The 17607-nt window shown below is 37.4% G+C and overlaps 1 protein-coding gene and 1 non-coding gene across 9 annotated transcripts in view; both read left to right on the top strand.

Annotated features, from left to right (window-relative positions):
• The first annotated feature begins 4058 nt into the window (after positions 1–4058).
• DGKB (diacylglycerol kinase beta) overlaps positions 4059–17607 on the top strand; it is a 695350-nt gene continuing 681801 nt past the window's right edge. For 6 of the 8 annotated variants that reach the window (XM_025464249.3, XM_025464247.3, XM_025464246.3 and 3 more), the window contains exon 1: positions 4061–4288. The gene's annotated coding sequence lies outside the window, so the exon portion shown is untranslated. Of the gene's footprint in view, positions 4289–4451; positions 4816–17607 lie in introns of those variants that run through there. The other 2 variants (XM_049093640.1, XM_025464244.3) reach the window with 2 other exon arrangements.
• On the top strand, positions 14940–15081 carry LOC112670937 (small nucleolar RNA SNORA57). The gene has a single exon (XR_003143312.1). It is a non-coding gene; the product is annotated as a small nucleolar RNA SNORA57 (small nucleolar RNA).

Genomic DNA, 17607 nt, shown 5'->3' with positions numbered 1-17607 from the left:
TGGACTATATTGTAGTTCTATTTATAATTTCTTGATGAAACTTCATACTGTTTTTTTTTAAGATTTTATTTATTCATGAGAGACACATACATAGAGAGAGAGAGAGAGAGAGAGAGAGAGGCAGAGACACAGGCAGAGGGAGAAGCAGGCTCCTGTGCAGGGAGCCCGATGTGGGACTTGATCCCGGGTCTCCAGGATCACGCCCTGAGGCCAAGGCAGGTGCTAAACTGCTGAGCCACCCAGGGATCCCCCATACTGTTTTTCATAGTGGCTGTACCACTTTACATTCAGACCAATAGTATATAAGGGTTCTCTTTTCTCTACAACCTCAGCAACATTTATCTTTTGTATTTTTGATAATAAATATCCTAACATGTGTGAAGGTACACACACACACACACATATATACCCTCATATATATATAGTGGAATATTATTCCACCTTAAAAGAGAAGGAAATTCTACCATTTGCCGTTTGCAACAATATGAATGAATCTGGAGTGCCTTATTGCTAAATGAAATGAAACAGAGAGAAACAAATACTACATGGTTGTACTTACATGTGAAATAAAAAAAAAAAAAGGTCGAACTTATAATAGAGAATTAGAATGGCTGTTGCCATGAGCTAGGGGTAGGGAAAATGGGGAGATACTGGTAAAATGATATGAACTTTGAGTTATAAGATGAATAAAAGATCTAATAAATAACATAGTGAATGCATTTGATAATACTGTATTATATAATTATGAGATATAGTAAGAGAGAGCAGAACTTAAGTGTTTCAGCAAAAAAAAAAAAATCAAATATGTGAGATAATGGACATATTAACTTACTATGAGAATCTTTTCACATACTATATTTAAATCAAATCATCACATTGTACATTTTGAATATATTCCAGTTTTGCCAATTATATTCTAATAAAATGGAAAAAATCCTTACTTTTTAATGTGAAAATTGATGTGTGGAAAGACAACTTTTCCAAGGTCATATAGCTAGTCATTGACACACCTAGGAATTAAAACATGCCTTTTTTTGGCCAATGCTTACATGTCTAACATTGCGATTCCTAGCCAGATAGTCTAGCGGAGATTGGTAAATGACCTTCTCAGCAATAAGCCAGGGTGACCTGCTGTGTTATTTGCTATTTTATAAAATGTGAGAACTCTTCTAGACATCTGGAACTGGACATCTTCTTTATCCATTCATCAGTTGATAGACATTTGGGCTCTTTCCATAATCTGGCTATTGTTGATAACCCTGCCATAAATATCGGGGTACATGTATCTCTTTGAAATAGCATTTGTGTATCCTTTGGGTAAATACCTATAGTGTAATTGCTGGATTGAAGGGTAGTTCTATTTTTGACTTGGGAACCTCCATCCTGTTTTCCAGAGTGGCCAGACCAGTTTGCATTCCTACTAACAGTGTAAGAGGGTTCCCCTTTCTCCACAACCTCCCCAACACCTATTGTTTCCTGTGAACAATCTATTCTCTTAAACACCTAGCCTACTACCAACTAGACTAGGAACAGATTTGGAAGTGAAAGTGGAGGAAACTGCACACTTCTTAGGGATGAATAGTGGTTACTGGTGTTACTGGTTTGCAAAGTTGTCAGGAAATGAGATTTTAGGAAAGTCATGTTGATTAGATTCATTTAGTAGAAAAATCATTTTGGAAAAGTATTGGGGACAGATACTAGGAAGTTTTGTAGGGTCTGTGAAAGGTTACTTTGAGACAACAAGAAGTGAGTCAAAAGTGTCACAGTTATTTAGCAGCAGAGTGAAGACTGGAAGAATTTAAACATCCTTATTACTAGTTCACTTATCTTCCCAATATCTTGCATCCAGAAATTAATTTTTTATTCATTCACCTGTTTATTATAAACTACCTACTGTACACATAGCACATTCTAAGCACTTCGTTAGATGCTAGAGACACATGAATAAACTAAATAGACATGGCTTCTGCTGCTGCAGAGCTTGTCATCTTTGAGCTTTTCTACAGTGAACAAATATGAATTACATTACAGAATTTAGTTTGGAAATACATGTTTTGATGATAAAAGAAATTTAGCTGGAAATTAAGATGTTACTTATTTCTATATACTCATAAATCGTTGATTTTATTGATTAATGGGAATTTATAGAACAAGTTTATTTTTTGCCACTAATTTTTTTTGAGATTGATTAATTATACAAATATCCTCATGAAGTTTTTGAAATACACTGATGGCATTTATGGATATATTTGACCTTTTGTATCAAATATATTTCTAAATAGTATGGATAATCTTTGCCTACTTCTTTACAATGCATTGAATATGAGTATGGAAATATGAAATTACTCCAGGTTTTTTTTTTAATTTTTATTTATTTATGATAGTCACAGAGAGAGAGAGAGAGAGGCAGAGACACAGGCAGAGGGAGGAGCAGGTTCCATGCACCGTGAGCCCGATGTGGGATTCGATCCCGGGTCTCCAGGATCACGCCCTGGACCAAAGGCAGGCGCTAAACCGCTGCGCCACCCAGGGATCCCTTCTCCAGGTTTTTAATAATGTTAATAATGTGTTCATGGGAGTTACTTAATAAACAACAGAAATTGGAGAGGCAAAAAACGTGACTATTTGGCATTATGTTTTCTTAGGATTGTGATATTTAAAAAATCTGTATACTCTGAATTCAATCTTAAAACAAAACATTAATCAATGTATTTTCTGTTATAATTGTAGTAAGTTTGGTCTTGGTAAATTGATACTTATTTGATGATTGATAAATGCTTTGCACATTAACTGGCCTTTGGTTAGCTAAAATCAGTGATTTTCTAATATAACCAGATCAGGAGAAGATGTATTATTTAATCCTTTTGGGTTTCTTTCCTCCTTCTGGGTCCTCTGTTATATTTCTGTTACACGTCCTTCTTTTTGTATCAATATGTGTCCAAATTAACCCTTAGTTACACAAGCCCCAACAAATGGGAAAATATATGGCAAATATAAAAATTGCTCAGATCAGAGCAGAAATAATGAATGGTGTGCATCACAATTACAATCAAAAGGAATTAAGTTTATTTTCAGCTTAGACAACTGAATGCTGAAAGTAGATTTATAGTACTATCAATTAAGTGTCGTGCACATGTACATATGTGTGTACATATACACACATGGGTCTATTTAAGAGGGGTTGTTCATGGTTATCTAGTCTATTACAAAACAAGAACATGAATACAAGCTATTGCTAGAGCAAATTAAGTTAGTTATTAAGAAGTATTCTTGTCTTTAGAGGTTTTGAGAACTTCGTTAAGTTCTAAATTCAGCACACCTTCAACTTATGTGAGAATAAGCTGGAAATAAATCAGGGCAGAGAATGAACAACCAATAAGGAGAGAAAGGGAGAGTCCACAGACAGCAGTAACCAGTAGGTTTCACCAGAATTTCTAGCTGACAGAAATACCGATGCTTGACATCACAGTGGATACTATGCATGGAAGACAAGAGCCACAAGGGCCATGTGTATATCAAGATACCCTGCATTTAAGCTTATAAACACACTCCTTAATAGCTTTTTGCTTTTGCACACATTTTATAAAGTAGACATGATTATTTACTGGCTTACATTTGTATCGCCCCAATGCATTATCTTACACACATGGCTCAAAACTATCATTTTTATCTGTGTTCCGATGGGTTACACATACGAATGATTTCCCTTTTAATATTCACGGGCTTTCCCCCTTCCCTTCTTACTTTATCCTCCTCCATCCTCCAGTCACCTGCTCCCAGGTTACCAAGTTAGAATGCAGAAATAGAGTGTGCAGCTTTTAGAATTGCTAGAAGTGGGTTAGGCAAGTGGTTGGTGAACAATGACCCATCAAGGACTATAGTTAGCAAGAGGGTGGGGAGACAGGTCTCAAGTTTCCCGTTGAAGGGGAAATGTGTCCTGAATGGTAGTAATTGCGGTGAATCAAGCTTAATGTCTCAACATCAGCCACTCATACCTGCACAGTCTCCACCCTCGTCCTATAACTGGTCCAGCAGTTAAATAGCTGTAACACACTGTCTCTCTCCGCGTCCTTCTCCCAGAGCTCCAACAGCAATAGTAGCAACAGCAGCTGTAGAAGCGGCAGCTAGAGATAGGCAGGGCTGTTGCTTGCAGCCGCGCAGATTGCCTCCTCCTCACCACACGCACACACATACACACACGCACTGCACAGATTTCCAATACCAGCGCATCTTGGTATAAATGAAGGACTCAAAGAGATGAGAGAGGAGCATGAGTCATGGACAACAGGTATTTTATCCCTGACAAAGCCCGTTTCCTTCTGATGCTTACTGGTATGGGTAATACGATAACCATTTGTGATGCCTGTAGCCCGGGGGGGGAGACTGGAGGTGGCCGCGCAGAGGAGGGGAGACGGGAGTGCGAGGTGGGGAACGAGGATGCCAGGGATGACTTTCAGGCTCCGGAAACCTACATCTCTCCAGCCTCCGCTGTTTTTGAGTTGCAAATTGTCGGGGACTGGTGGGCTGCAGGCAGCCTGTGCTGCTGCCTGGGAGTCGATTTCCATCTTTCAGACACTAGTTAGAATGGGCCGTGCGTGGTGGAAGGGGGTGGAAGTCGAGGGGAGGAGATGCTGCGAGCGGAGTTCTTGACGCTCCACTCCTCCGGGAAGCCGAGCCGTGTGGCCGCCTTCCTCCCGAGCAGGGAGCGTGTGAGCTGGAAGGGATCCTGAGAGCTGGCTGGTCCCAGGTCCCCTCCGGAAAAGCGGCTGCCCTCGCTTCGGAGATGCGCCCAGCCTTCGCCTGCATCACACTGCAGTAAGTTCAACTCGACACGGTTGGCAGTTCGAGTGGCTTCTGGGTTTGTGCTGCGGGGGAAGGGAGACTGAGAAGAAATGGCGAGGAAAGTTAGAAAAAGCAGAGCTTGGAATTCTCTCCTTGAGATGCCAAATCGGTTTGTGTCTCTGACTCCCGTCCTAGTTACGCTATAGTTGGTGTCCTCTGGGTTATTTGCTGACCGATGGATGCCCCTCGTCGGTTAGGTATGCAGAAGGCGCTTTGTCCGTTGTGATCTTAGGCAACAAAACTGGTAAATGTGTCCTACATTTAATTACAAGAAGGAGCTCCTGAAAGTTGGTGACGGATGGCAGTTTGCCTTTGCAAAAGAAAATTCATGTAGAGGTCAGCTTAGACTTGCAAATGCCCAGCTAATTGTTACAAGTTTCCTTGCAGATTTATTCCTAATCTGCAAAACAAAGAAGCAATCCAACAAACAAAAACGAAGGTCTTTGATTTACTTTATTAAAATAAAATGTGCTGTAGGTCTCTAGATGACTCTAGGCAACCGCCTAGGCGACACTGATGATATGATAAACATTCAAATACTCTTTAGTGGGTGGAAGTTCTGGATTCCCCCAGTCTCTTACTACTGCAATCATCTTCTCCACTTGCTAAGCAGTCCCTTCCTTGTGATTTCAGAGTGGGTTTGTTTGTGTGTTTAACAGAGATGGCTTTATACTTAGAACCAAGCAGCATTGTGGTCCCTGGCAAAAAAAAAAAAAAAAAAAAAAAAATGAAGGCTAAAAAACTTTTGAAAAACTACTTCAACCGGTTGCTCAAATTGTAGATAACCAACTCTTAAGAGGAGGTGAAAACAGGTCAGCGACCCGGCAGTCCATTGTAAAGCAAATGACCAAATAAATGTGAATGCAGGCAGAATAACTAAAGGCCTCTTTTAGAGGGAATCCAGAAATAATTAGTCTAAGAACCTTAATATATGTCTAACCAGGTCCTCCTTTACACTGAGCAGGATTTTTTTTTTTTAATGAAGAAAAAAAGAAGGAATTTCTCAAGCAGAAAGGATATGTTGCACAAACATATTAGACTTAGTTGCAGGATCACCGGAAAAATTATTGTATTACTCTCGTTTTCTCCAAGAAAGATTAATGAAAAAACAGAGAGTACTCAAAACAGAATCCAGAATTTTTAAGCTGGACTCTTCCATATGCTGCATAAATTCTATAGGACAAAGGTATCAAAACTTGTGAAACAACTATTGTGAAATGCAAAATAATTCTGAAATTCTCCATCAGTAGAAAAGAGGAAACTAAGAATCACTCTTATCCAGTTATTTCAGTTTTTAATTGTGTTACTCCTTCTCGAATCCACCTAATCTTCATTATTTTATTAAGAAATAAAACATATCCTGAATGTAATTTGTACTACTTTACCTACTCATCTCAGGGATGTCCAGATAAAATATTTTTGTTATTATGGAAATACCCAATTATTGGAGGTAACCTATTCCATACTCGCATATTTCTTGGTGCCAAACTCTATGCATGAGTTTGTAAATCACTGAGTAAGATATAATCAGGAAGATATATTGTGATGATAGTGCATGCATGAGTGTGGTTGAAAACTTTAGACAGCCATAAAAAAGAAAAGGAAGTGTCTATACAAAGACTAATATGATTGGAGCCACAGTGTAAGCAACTCTAGAATAGGTCGTTACTTGAACTTCAAGTATTAGCTAAAGAGAAGAAAAATCAGACTGAGAGTCTAAATGGAATTGAACTGAATAGGGATTTGTCGGAATATCTTTTAAGATGGAAACATAGATAGACAAAGTCGAGTTTTGGGAATACCTTTGCTTAATAATTTGGTTGACCTCACTATAAACCTCATGTTTATACACAATGGACAGCTCATGTTATGTCTGAGAAGATTTTCAAAAGTAATTTTGAGATAAAGCAATCATTTTAAGGTTTAAACCATTGGTGAGTTTTGCTGAGAAAAGTGTCTGAACTAGGCACGTATCCTATGACTCATGCTTTCCTTGCACACTACAGAAAGAAGGAAGAGTTGTAGCCAGACAAGCCAAAGATAGCTTCTTGTCCCTCAGTCTAGTTTGGCCTGCTAATAATGACTGTGATGTTGATATAGGCTTGAAATGACATATTGAGAGTATTCTTTACTAGATGCTTCCCCCCACACACTCCACCCCCCTCCCAGGCTGGCCTCAGGAACAGAATTGTACTTATGTACGCATGATGTTGTTGCAATATTCTCTTAAGGGTAATACTTCTAGCCTAGGAGCATCTGCCTGGAGGAGGATCTAGGCAAGAATTTGAACCCACTTCATATTGCTCCTTTCCCATTCATGACATTTTCTCTCTTAAAACACCAACACAAAATCTGACCTCAAGTAAGAATCCTATGTATTTGTGCACCCTTAGGTATTGATTATGAATAATCAATCAATCTCTTTATAGCTCCTTGATTTATTTGCATGTATGATTTATTCACCATATAGCACATGAATAGCTCACAATTATTATAAGTACACAAATGGCAGGTACTAGATTAAGTACTTTGAAAATGTCTTCTCATTTTTGGGATAACAGCTACAGTAGAGATGGCATTTTCTCCCTCTTATAAGAAACTAAACCACAGAACAAATAAGCAAATTACCTAAAGGAGCATATTTAATAAATGGTGGGCTAATGATTAGCTCTTAATCACTTTGTCCCTTTGTTTTATTATAATGGTACTCTACCATGTTCTAGTGGAGTGAGCTTGTTGAGAGTGTTTGAGAAATTATAACAATCAGGAGAGAACTCCCTACTCTACTGATAACCAAGATTGGAGCTACCCAAATTAAAACCTGAACTGACCCCAAATCCAAACAAGGTGTATTCAATCATTCTAATTTCAGTGTTCTGCTCTGGCTTCATAAACCATGGGAATGAAGTTGGGGACATCTTTGCCAGGAAGGAAAATGATAGACTTAATATGGGAGGAGAGAAGTTGGAAGACCTAAAAACCAGGTGGAGAAAAAGAAAATAAGAGGAGGCTTATCATGGTAGAAGACTGGTATGAGAAATTTTCCAGACACTGTGTCCTGAGGGAGGCTAAAAAACAAACTCTTTGGACTGCATGGGGGGTAGATAGATAAAGCACAAATTTAAAACATCTCTTTAAGTAGCTGTAAGGTCTGATTATAAAAATCAGATTAGGCTTGTCTTCAGATAATCTTTACACATTTTTTTTTTTAAGAGTAAAAATGAGGATTCAAAGGAAAGTGAGGAGAAATGCCTGATGATGACCAAAGAGGTAAAACAGTGTGTGGGAATATCATGGATTCTTGCATAATCACTTTCTGAAAATTTGCCAGGAAATGAAAGGCCATCTTTAACTGATGAGGATAAAAACAAAATGGTTCATTTAGGTAAAATCTGAAGTGTTAAGGAGAATACCGTGATTACTGTCACTTGTCTTCTTATCACAAAAGACAAACACTAACAAGGAAAGAATAAAATGAAAATGTTATGGGCATAACGCCAAACAATATTTTAAGATTGGTCTTTCTCAGCATGCTAAATTTAAACAGCTGAAATTCTTTTTTAAGTATTATCTGAGTCAACAATTTGAAATGAAGGATTTGCCTTGAACAGGGAATCTGTATTGCATTGTAAGTTTGAAACACAATGTCCTTGACTCAGTTATTTTTTGTTGGCAATATGCCAATCACTCCAGAGCAAGGAGCACAAAAATTATTACCTTCAAAATTGGAGTATAAATATATCTGCTCCGTAAGGAAAGTTGACGAACTTTGATGGAGCTCTGCAAATACATTTACATTGTCAGCCCGGATTCTTTGTCTTGTCTCTTGTCACTTGTGATGCTGCAGTTTTAGGTTAGGAATAGAGTTGGGAAAATCATCATCGAAGGTTGATTTTTGAACGTGGTGCTTTGGCTCTCTTCCCCTTATAGTCCAAAAATAATGACAGGAGCTGTTGTTGCATGCTTGCCACATACCAGTTGCTTGTATAAGCCTCTTGCGCATTTAATCTTGACAATACCCTTATAGGATAATCCTATTATCATCTTCATTCCCATTTTATAAAAGAAAAACTGAGGCACAAGAGGGATAAAAGACATACTTACAGTTAGGAATTAGTAGTTATGGAGCTAGGATATGAACCAGAAATCTGGCTCGAGAGCCCATGCTTTTAACCCAAGGGCTCCATGTCCACTTATTAAGTGTTATTGACTTTTTATAACCCTCTGCAATTCATGCCATTTTTTTACCTCCTTAGTCTCTGTTTACACCTGTCTCTACGATTTCTTTCTTGACACTCATATTCTGCTATCCTTACTCCATTAGTACTTCACCTCATGATTGGTCTTTAAGCTTTTGCTCTAGCATCCCAAACTTCCAGGATTCTGTTTGGATGCTACCACTAGCTCAGCTGTCCTTTTCTGTTGTTCCACTGAGACTGGTGCTTTCTTTTATCGTTGAGTAGGTCACAAGGGTTGGAATAATCTATTATCTACTTTGAGGGAGGAAACCAAGCCTTACTTAACTTCGGAATGTAAGTGCTGAGCATTATGTCTAATATAATATTAAAACTCAAAAGACAATGGAATTCAAAGCTCTAATCTAATTCCCTGAAGGGATCCAAAGTTCCAATTCCACAGTCTTTGCCCCTAAAATGACTAGAGAATGGTCTTTCAAATCCCAAGTTACAGGTCTGAGCCAGATAGCAAATTTTAATTAGTTGAACTCATAATTTGCATAAAATTACTCAAAAGGCATTTACCGCCCCCTGTGGTAGTGCATATTTAGAATACAGGAGACAATATGTTGGAATATGACACAGTGCTTATTCAAGACCACAATATTGACATTTGTAATGATACCTAATTTCTGGTACTAATGTATCTTGAGGAGGGAAAAAACAAATATTATTAGAATAAATGATTCATCAAAGATATTTTGCTTTTTTCAACCAATAGAATGAAATTGTAAAAAGGTGCTTTTGAAAAATTGTTTCTTGAATTCTCATTTTCCTTGAGGAAAAGTCCTGAGAAGATTTTGATTTAGTCATAGCTAATAAATATTAAGTCATATCAGGAACAGACATTAGAAAGCTGACTACTGGTAGAGAAACATGAAAAAAATGAATAGTGGGAAAATCAATTCCTACTCTCCCTCCCGCAAGGAAGCATTTTCAGTTTATGGGATAATTTGGATCTTACTAATGATTTGTAAATTTCTTTCATTAAGTATTTAAACATTATAACAATGTGAACTGGATGGGCATAGCCATAGGGCTTTCCAAGCATAGTACTGTTTTTTTAAAGTATCATCTTAGGTCAAATAATTCTATTTTATTCTTTTTTTTCTTACTTTACTCTCTTTCTAATCCACACAAATCGGTTGTCAAATATACAGTTGTAACCAGGGAAGAACATATTTGATGAGATGTGGAGATGTATGATAGCGATTTAAGATCCCTTTGGAGTTCCATCAAAAAAGTTATCTGAGGATGAGAATACCCCAGTGAAATAGCTGGGTCTTCCATTATAACATTTCTTTTTCTTTATAGTAACTTGGCTTATATCATATTTTGATTATTTGTGATGATGGAATTGTGGTTAAAGGTGTGGAGAAATCAACTCCATGTAACATTTTTCGATATGCAAAGATGCTCATTTGAATTTCATCATTTCCTTCTTAGGCACTGTGATATAGGGGTTAACATTTATTCTTTGCATTCAAATGGCTTGGCCTCAAATCTTTACTACTTGGATGACCTTAAGCAAGTAACTTAAATTCTATGGTTTATATTTCTCTTTGTAAAATAGGGATAATGAAAATAATATCCACTTCATGGAATTATATGATTTAATCATGTGTGTAACAGGCTTAGAATGGAAGGAACATAATAAATACTAAAAAATATTAGCTATTACTATTTTCTGGTTGATATTGTCTCAGGTAAAAAGTAAAGAACTAATAGCAAAGCAAATGTGCTAAATAAAATAGAAATCTAAAAAGCTGTTTTCATTTTAGTTTTATATTAATAAAATATGAAACTCATAAAATCTACCAAATGTTATAGAAAACACCCTCTTTAAAGGGTCAGCCTTACTTACAATTTTGCCCAAATGGTTTTTATTGAATTATTAAAAAAAGGGTAAGTGGTAACAAAGATAAATTAGATAACACATGCAAATACTTCCAGGAGAATGGCTGGCATACAATCAATCTAAGAAATTTTAATTCTTGTCCCTTTAGCTATCACCATAATGCTAGGCTTTTCTTTTTCTTCCTCTGACAATCTTAGAGGTAGTCACTCCTAAGAGGTGATAGCTATCATCCATTCAGTGTACAAACTGATATTCGATTTTCATCTATATAGACTCTTTTCCCATTTGTACTTATGCAGATTGGAAAAATAGGACCTCTTATGTGAGGAAATCTGTTATTACCTAGATTGACTCCTTTTTTGAGTCATATGAGTCATATGAACTGGAAAGGAGGAAGAAATAGAGGTACTATGGAAGAGCATTACAGGATTCTTGACCTGAAAACAGAACTTCAAGCACAAGAGATGAGTTTGTAGTTTACTCAGCGACTTGTTTTGCTGAGACAGAGAATGTAAGAAAATGTTTTTTCCTGGGCTTTTGACCAAGGAATCCCTTCACTGGTTATTTAATGAAAAAAATAAAGACTGGGGAATTCTTAGTCGCCTGCCTTTCTTAGTGTTGTATTTTAGGGATTGTAAGTAATGCTCAGCTACTCCTGGGAAATTTTAAGGTTCATATGAATAAACACAGTTATTAAAACTATCTTAAGAAATGGAATTACTGACACCATGATACAGTGCTTTATTTTATTTCATTCTTTAGTCCTGGATAGGCTACTTTGTTTCGGGCAACATGCCAGGCTCAGGAAAGGAAAGAGTAAAATAAGGGACAGACTCCTACTGTACTGAAGGTACCTCAGTGAAAGAGAAAGACAGAAGCAGACACACCTAAACAAGGAAGCAAATACATGATTTATTGTTGTTATATTAAGTATTATGAAAGAAACAAAGAACTGAAATAGAGAACAGAGGTCCTGTTTACTAGGGAACAAACCGGTTTCAAAACTCATGAGAACCACTTCCACACACCTCCCCTCCATTATCCTTTTTTTCATTATAGAACAAGTTTCTGGTGTTGACAGTGAGCAGAAGAGGATTATACACCTGAAGTAATCCTAAAACCAAGACAGATGAACTCATGGTGAATCAGAATTTTAGAATTATTGAGCAAAACATTTTCATTCAGTAAGAAACATGACTCCCACATTGCTTTTCCCTTTACCTTTCTATTACAGGATTATTACGCTTGTGGCAGCTTTTAAAGATTAGAAAAATGCAAGGACTTAATGTTGCTTAGTAACTTGTGTCGCCTGTCATTTTGGGTTGCACATAAACAACTTGTAACTTCCCCACACTTGTCCCAAATTACTAGAATTGAGAAAGAGCACACAAGCTGATGAGTCACTTTGCTATCCTGTTGTTCTTAATAAGAGTTCTGGTTACCAGGATGGGTGCTTTATCGTTACATAATGTTATTTGCCACCCCATATGTCAGAACTTTCTATTTGGCAAATAGAGTTTCCTTCCCTGTCGCCCACTGAAGAAAGCATAGCATAACAGCTATTCAGGGCAGAAGTATTGTTGTGTTTGGGTTCCTGGTTTTGAATGTACTCTAAACTTTATCAGACTACATAGTGAAGGTGAAGTGGTAAAGGTTTTTGATCTTCACGTGGAAATTTTACTTCAGAACTTCTAATGCTTCTATCATTCAAGCTACTTGCATAACTTCTTGCTGGTACTTTGAGTGTTCAGGTAACTATATTATCTTTGTTAGAATACTTTCAAAGGAAAACAAAACAAAACAATGATTTCAATGAGACTATAATAATATTGCTATTCTTTATGGTTAGATGGTGTTTTCTAATTCTTAAAATTAGAAACATTATAAAAGAGAAAACAATAAGATTCTGTTGGATTTAGCATATAAGTCAATAGTATGGGAGTACTGTATTGATCAAAATTTTTTTCTGCACTATGAAGTTTCAAAGCTGTATTGAAGGAATTAACACCTGTGTCTTACCTTAGGGGAGAGTCCTGGAAAAAGAGAGTAAGCACACCCTCTGTTTCTTTAACATTTGTTTTGCTGATCCTAATTAGTTAAAATCCAAACTATGTTAAGACATAAGGAAAAATTGTTTGGTGAATGCTATTATGTGTGTTAAAAGAAGAAAAGAGCAAGAAAGCTTTCCTTATCTAAACATTAAACAAAGTTAAATACTTTTCTATTTTAAGGACTTCTTATAGTTCTTCAAATTCAAGTGTGTGCTGGAATCTCTAGGAGTAGGATTCAGTACAAATTTCCCTGATTTTAATCACAGAATCCCTCCTTTTGGGAGCATCTATTAATATCTCTTTGAAAACCTCAGAGTGTAGTTTACTGGCCTATTGACATTCAATTATTCATTTAAAAAAGTTTTAAGCATCTCTTGTACATAAGAGAAGTAAGTTCTGGAAAAAAGATTATGAATAGAACCTGGGCCTGACATTAAGTAGCTTCTAATTTGGGGATTAAGGGAAGACACATGGGTGTAGAAATTATAACACCGTTCTAGAAGATAGATGAGCAGGAAGTACCTAGTAGGCTGCTATAGAAGATAAAAGTAAGAGAATAAGAAATTCGTTACAGATAATTTAGAATTTGAGTTGGGTCTTGAGGGAAAGTAGAAATTTTTTTTTGTAAAGACAATAAAAGCACTTATAAAGATATATTCAGAGATCATGATTCTCTTACTCTTATGTGAAAACTAGTACTCTTTTCATTCATCCAAGCATAACTCTTGAGTGAATAGGTGGCTAACATGAATAAAGAAATTGGAGAGCAAACTGGGAAAAAGATATAAATTTGGTGATATGGATAGTAATTGATTTCTTTGAGGTAGATACAAATCCCTGTGAAAACAATGTAGGGTGAGAAAAAGATAACTTTAGGAACAAATCTTGATGAATTTTAACAGTTTTAGAGTATCAGAATAGATACAATATCAAAAGTGAAAATGAGTTGTCACAGAGGAGGAAGACAATAGCAGAAATCTGTGATCTTCCAAAGACTAGGGAAAACATCCTGTAAGAAAGATAAAGTAATCATCACTGCCAGATGTTGCTGAGAGGTTGCGATCAGGAATAAAAAATAACCATTGGATTTGAACACAGGGAGATCATTGGTGATTTCAGCTAAAGATGTGTTGCCATGGTGATTGGGGTGAAACCCAGGTGAAAATGTGTTAAGGAGTGAGTAGGAGCTCAGGAAAAGGAGGCCGGGAGTGACTCATTGAAAAAGTTTGTGTATGAAGGTTTGAAAAAAAAAAAAAATAGAGTTGTTTCTGGAGATTAACGGAAGTTTAAAGGAGCTTTTCTAAGATGGCAGGTTTTTTTTTTTTAAGATTTTATTTATTTATTCATGAAAGATACAGAGAGGAAGAGAGAGCCAGAGACACAGGCAGAGGGAGAAGCAGGCTCCATGCAGGGAACCTGATGTGGGACACTATGCCAGGTCTCCAGGATCAGGCCCTGGAGATGGCGCTAAACCACCCGGGCTGCCCAGATGGCAGTTTTTGAGCACGTTTAGATATCTATGAGAAGTCTAAGTGATTAAAAAGTGTGCTCTCCTTGGGTTGCCTGAGTGGCTCAATCAGTTAAGTGTAGGCTCTTGATTTTGGTTCATGTCATGATCTCAGGGTCATGAGATCTAGCCTGTGTGGGGTTTGGGGCTCTGTGCTGGGCATGGAGCCTGCTAAAATGCTCTCTTTACTTTTTCCTCTGCCCCTTCCCTCGTCTCACACTCCTCTAAAAGAAAGAAAGAAGAAAGGAAAGAAGAAAGAAAGAAAGAAAGAAAGAAAGAAAGAAAGAAAGAAAGAAAGAAAGAAGAGAGAGAGAGAGAGAAAGGAAGGAAGGAAGGAAGGAAGGAAGGAAGGAAGGAAGGAAGAAAGAAAGAAAGAGAAAGAAAGAAAGAAAGAAAGAAAGAAAGAAAGAAGAAAGAAAGAAAGAAAAAGAAAAGTAAAAGTGTACTCTCCTCTTTTTGATTGGGATTGGGTATGTGATCCCTGCCCCCATAATGTATTGAGGTAGGGAGAAAGGATCCCTCTGTACCAAGTCTTTGGTACCTATGGATTTCAGTCCACCAGTTATATCCTCAAGTACCAGGACACAGGTTACAAAAACATAAGATTCAGAAAAGTAAAGAGATTTTTAAAAAGATTTTATTTTATTTTATTTTATTTTATTTTTTATAAAGATTTTATTTATTTATTCATGAGAGACAGAGAAAGAGAGAGAGGCAGAGGCACAGGCAGAGGGAGAAGCAGGCTCCATGCAGGGAGCCCGATGTGGAACTCAAATCCGGGTCCCCAGGATCATGCCCTGGGCTGTAAGGCAGCGCTAAACCGCTGAGCCACCTGGGCTACCCTTAAGATTTTATTTATTCATGAGCAACACAGAGAGAGAAGCAGAGACGTAGGCAGAGGGAGAAGTAGGCTCCCCTCGGGAAGCCCAATGTGGGATTCAATCCCGGGACTCCAGGATCACACCCTGAGCCGAAGGCAGACACTCAACGACTAAGCCACCCAGGTGTTCCAGTAAAGGGACGTTTGATGGAAACCTAAAAATGTGGATTTGAATAGGTTCCAAGACATGGAGTTTGAGTTGACTTTGACCAGCCATAATAAATCTATAGAGAAAGAGGAGAGAAGGGAGAAATCTGAATAGGTAGATAGGCTTTGTAGTGCTAAATTGAGGATAATTTTGGAATTCAAATTCCCTTGGCAGAATTTGAACAAAGTGGAGAAAGTTTGAAGTTTTTGGACAAGGTTGGAGAAATTATTGACCAGAGTCATCTGCTAGGATCTGGGTAATATTGGGGGAAAGGGTGTTTGAGTAGATGGTCCTGACTTTACAAAGATAACACTTAACATCAGTATGTGATTCCTTTTAACTGGGGATGTGCATTAGAAAATATAGAGCTCATCCAAGATGTATTGTTTTATTTCATTTTGCCTCTTATTTTTATTTTTATTATTATTTTTAAATGATTTCTGTTGCTTGCTTTTTGAAAATATTTTATTTATTTATTCATGAGAGACACAGAGAGAGAAGCAGAAACATAAGCAGAGGGAGAGGCAGACCCCAGGATCATGACCTGAGCCAAAGGCACTCTCAAATGCTGAGCAACCCAGGTGCCCTCCTTTTGCCTTTTATATTGTTATCACCTACCGTCTCATTATCATCTGTCATCTTCTTTATCACTTCTTCAGATTTAGAAATTCGGGTGTTGATTTTCCTTTGTCTTATCTCCTGTTATCATTATTTTTTTTTTTTTTTTTTAAATTTTTATTTATTTACGATAGTCACATACAGAGAGAGAGAGAGAGACAGAGACACAGGCAGAGGGAGAAGCAGGCTCCATGCACCGGGAGCCCGACGTGGGATTCGATCCTGGGTCTCCAGGATCGCGCCGTGGGCCAAAGGCAGGCGCTAAACCGCTGCGCCACCCAGGGATCCCTCCTGTTATCATTATGATTAATTAAAGTAGATAGGTTGGCAAGTCAGCTAGTAGCCTACAGAAATTCTTAACTACCTTACCTTCATTGGCATCCTATTCCATTCCACACTAACCATTGGTCAATGACCCTTCTGAATCTTGATATCTGAAAGTTCTCATCTTTAAAATCATGAATTACAAAACAATAACCACTTCATTCTCTCCACCTCCCACCACTCTCCAGTGTCTTGACACACCTTGTTTTCTTCGTGACTCTCTATTCATTTTACCATCTTCTTGCTATCCAGGCAAGACCTAGTGTACAACTTAAATAATTCATTTGCCCAATTCTTCATTTCTTTGTACTGTTCCTTCCATTTCACACCTGGAAAAATCCTTACCCTTTCTTAATTGAGCAGTTTGGCTTTCCCTTTCACTTTTTCAATGCTATTGAAAATCCCAAAACTGAGAAAACTGATGTCATAATAAATTTGTGATCTCTCATCTCAGTGTGACCCTGAAAATACTTCGTAGTGCCTATGTTTTATTTACCTTTCCATTGTCCATAGCTGACTTCTTGTAAAGCTCTCCCACACATGTACTTGGTGTTTCCTTAAGAAAAGAAAAGGTTTCGGGGATCCCTGGGTGGCGCAGCGGTTTAGCGCCTGCCTTTGGCCCAGGGCGCGATCCTGGAGACCCGGGATCGAATCCCACGTCGGGCTCCCGGTGCATGGGGCCTGTTTCTCCTTCTGCCTATGTGTGTGTGTCTCTCTCTATATATATATCATAAATAAATAAAAATTAAAAAAAAAAAAAAAAGAAAAGAAAAGGTTTCATTTCCCTCTTCCTCTTTGTACCATTTACTTTTATTTTTGGTGTGGACATTTAAACATTTAAATTAAATTTAGATTTTAATTAAAAATTATTAATATCCACAATTACATCTACCCTTCTCCCCACTGCCCCCCCTTCCCATACACTAGCTTTTAGACAAAGTTTCATAACATGGCCTCTCTTTATCTTTTCAAGAATGTCTATTGCCACTGTATTCTTTTCCCATCCAATATTTCTTTGACATTGAGCTACATAGAATATCCTTTCTGCCAGTGCTCCTTTCTTACTTTACTTACATTCTCATTGTGTCTCTGATTCTTTGTTTTCTCTGTGATTTCAACAGTACCTGGCACAAAACAGGTATCA

Source organism: Canis lupus, chromosome 14 (assembly GCF_003254725.2).
Source record: "Canis lupus dingo isolate Sandy chromosome 14, ASM325472v2, whole genome shotgun sequence".
Classification (NCBI taxonomy): Eukaryota; Metazoa; Chordata; class Mammalia; order Carnivora; family Canidae; genus Canis; species Canis lupus.
This window is presented reverse-complemented; position numbering and strand designations above follow the sequence as displayed.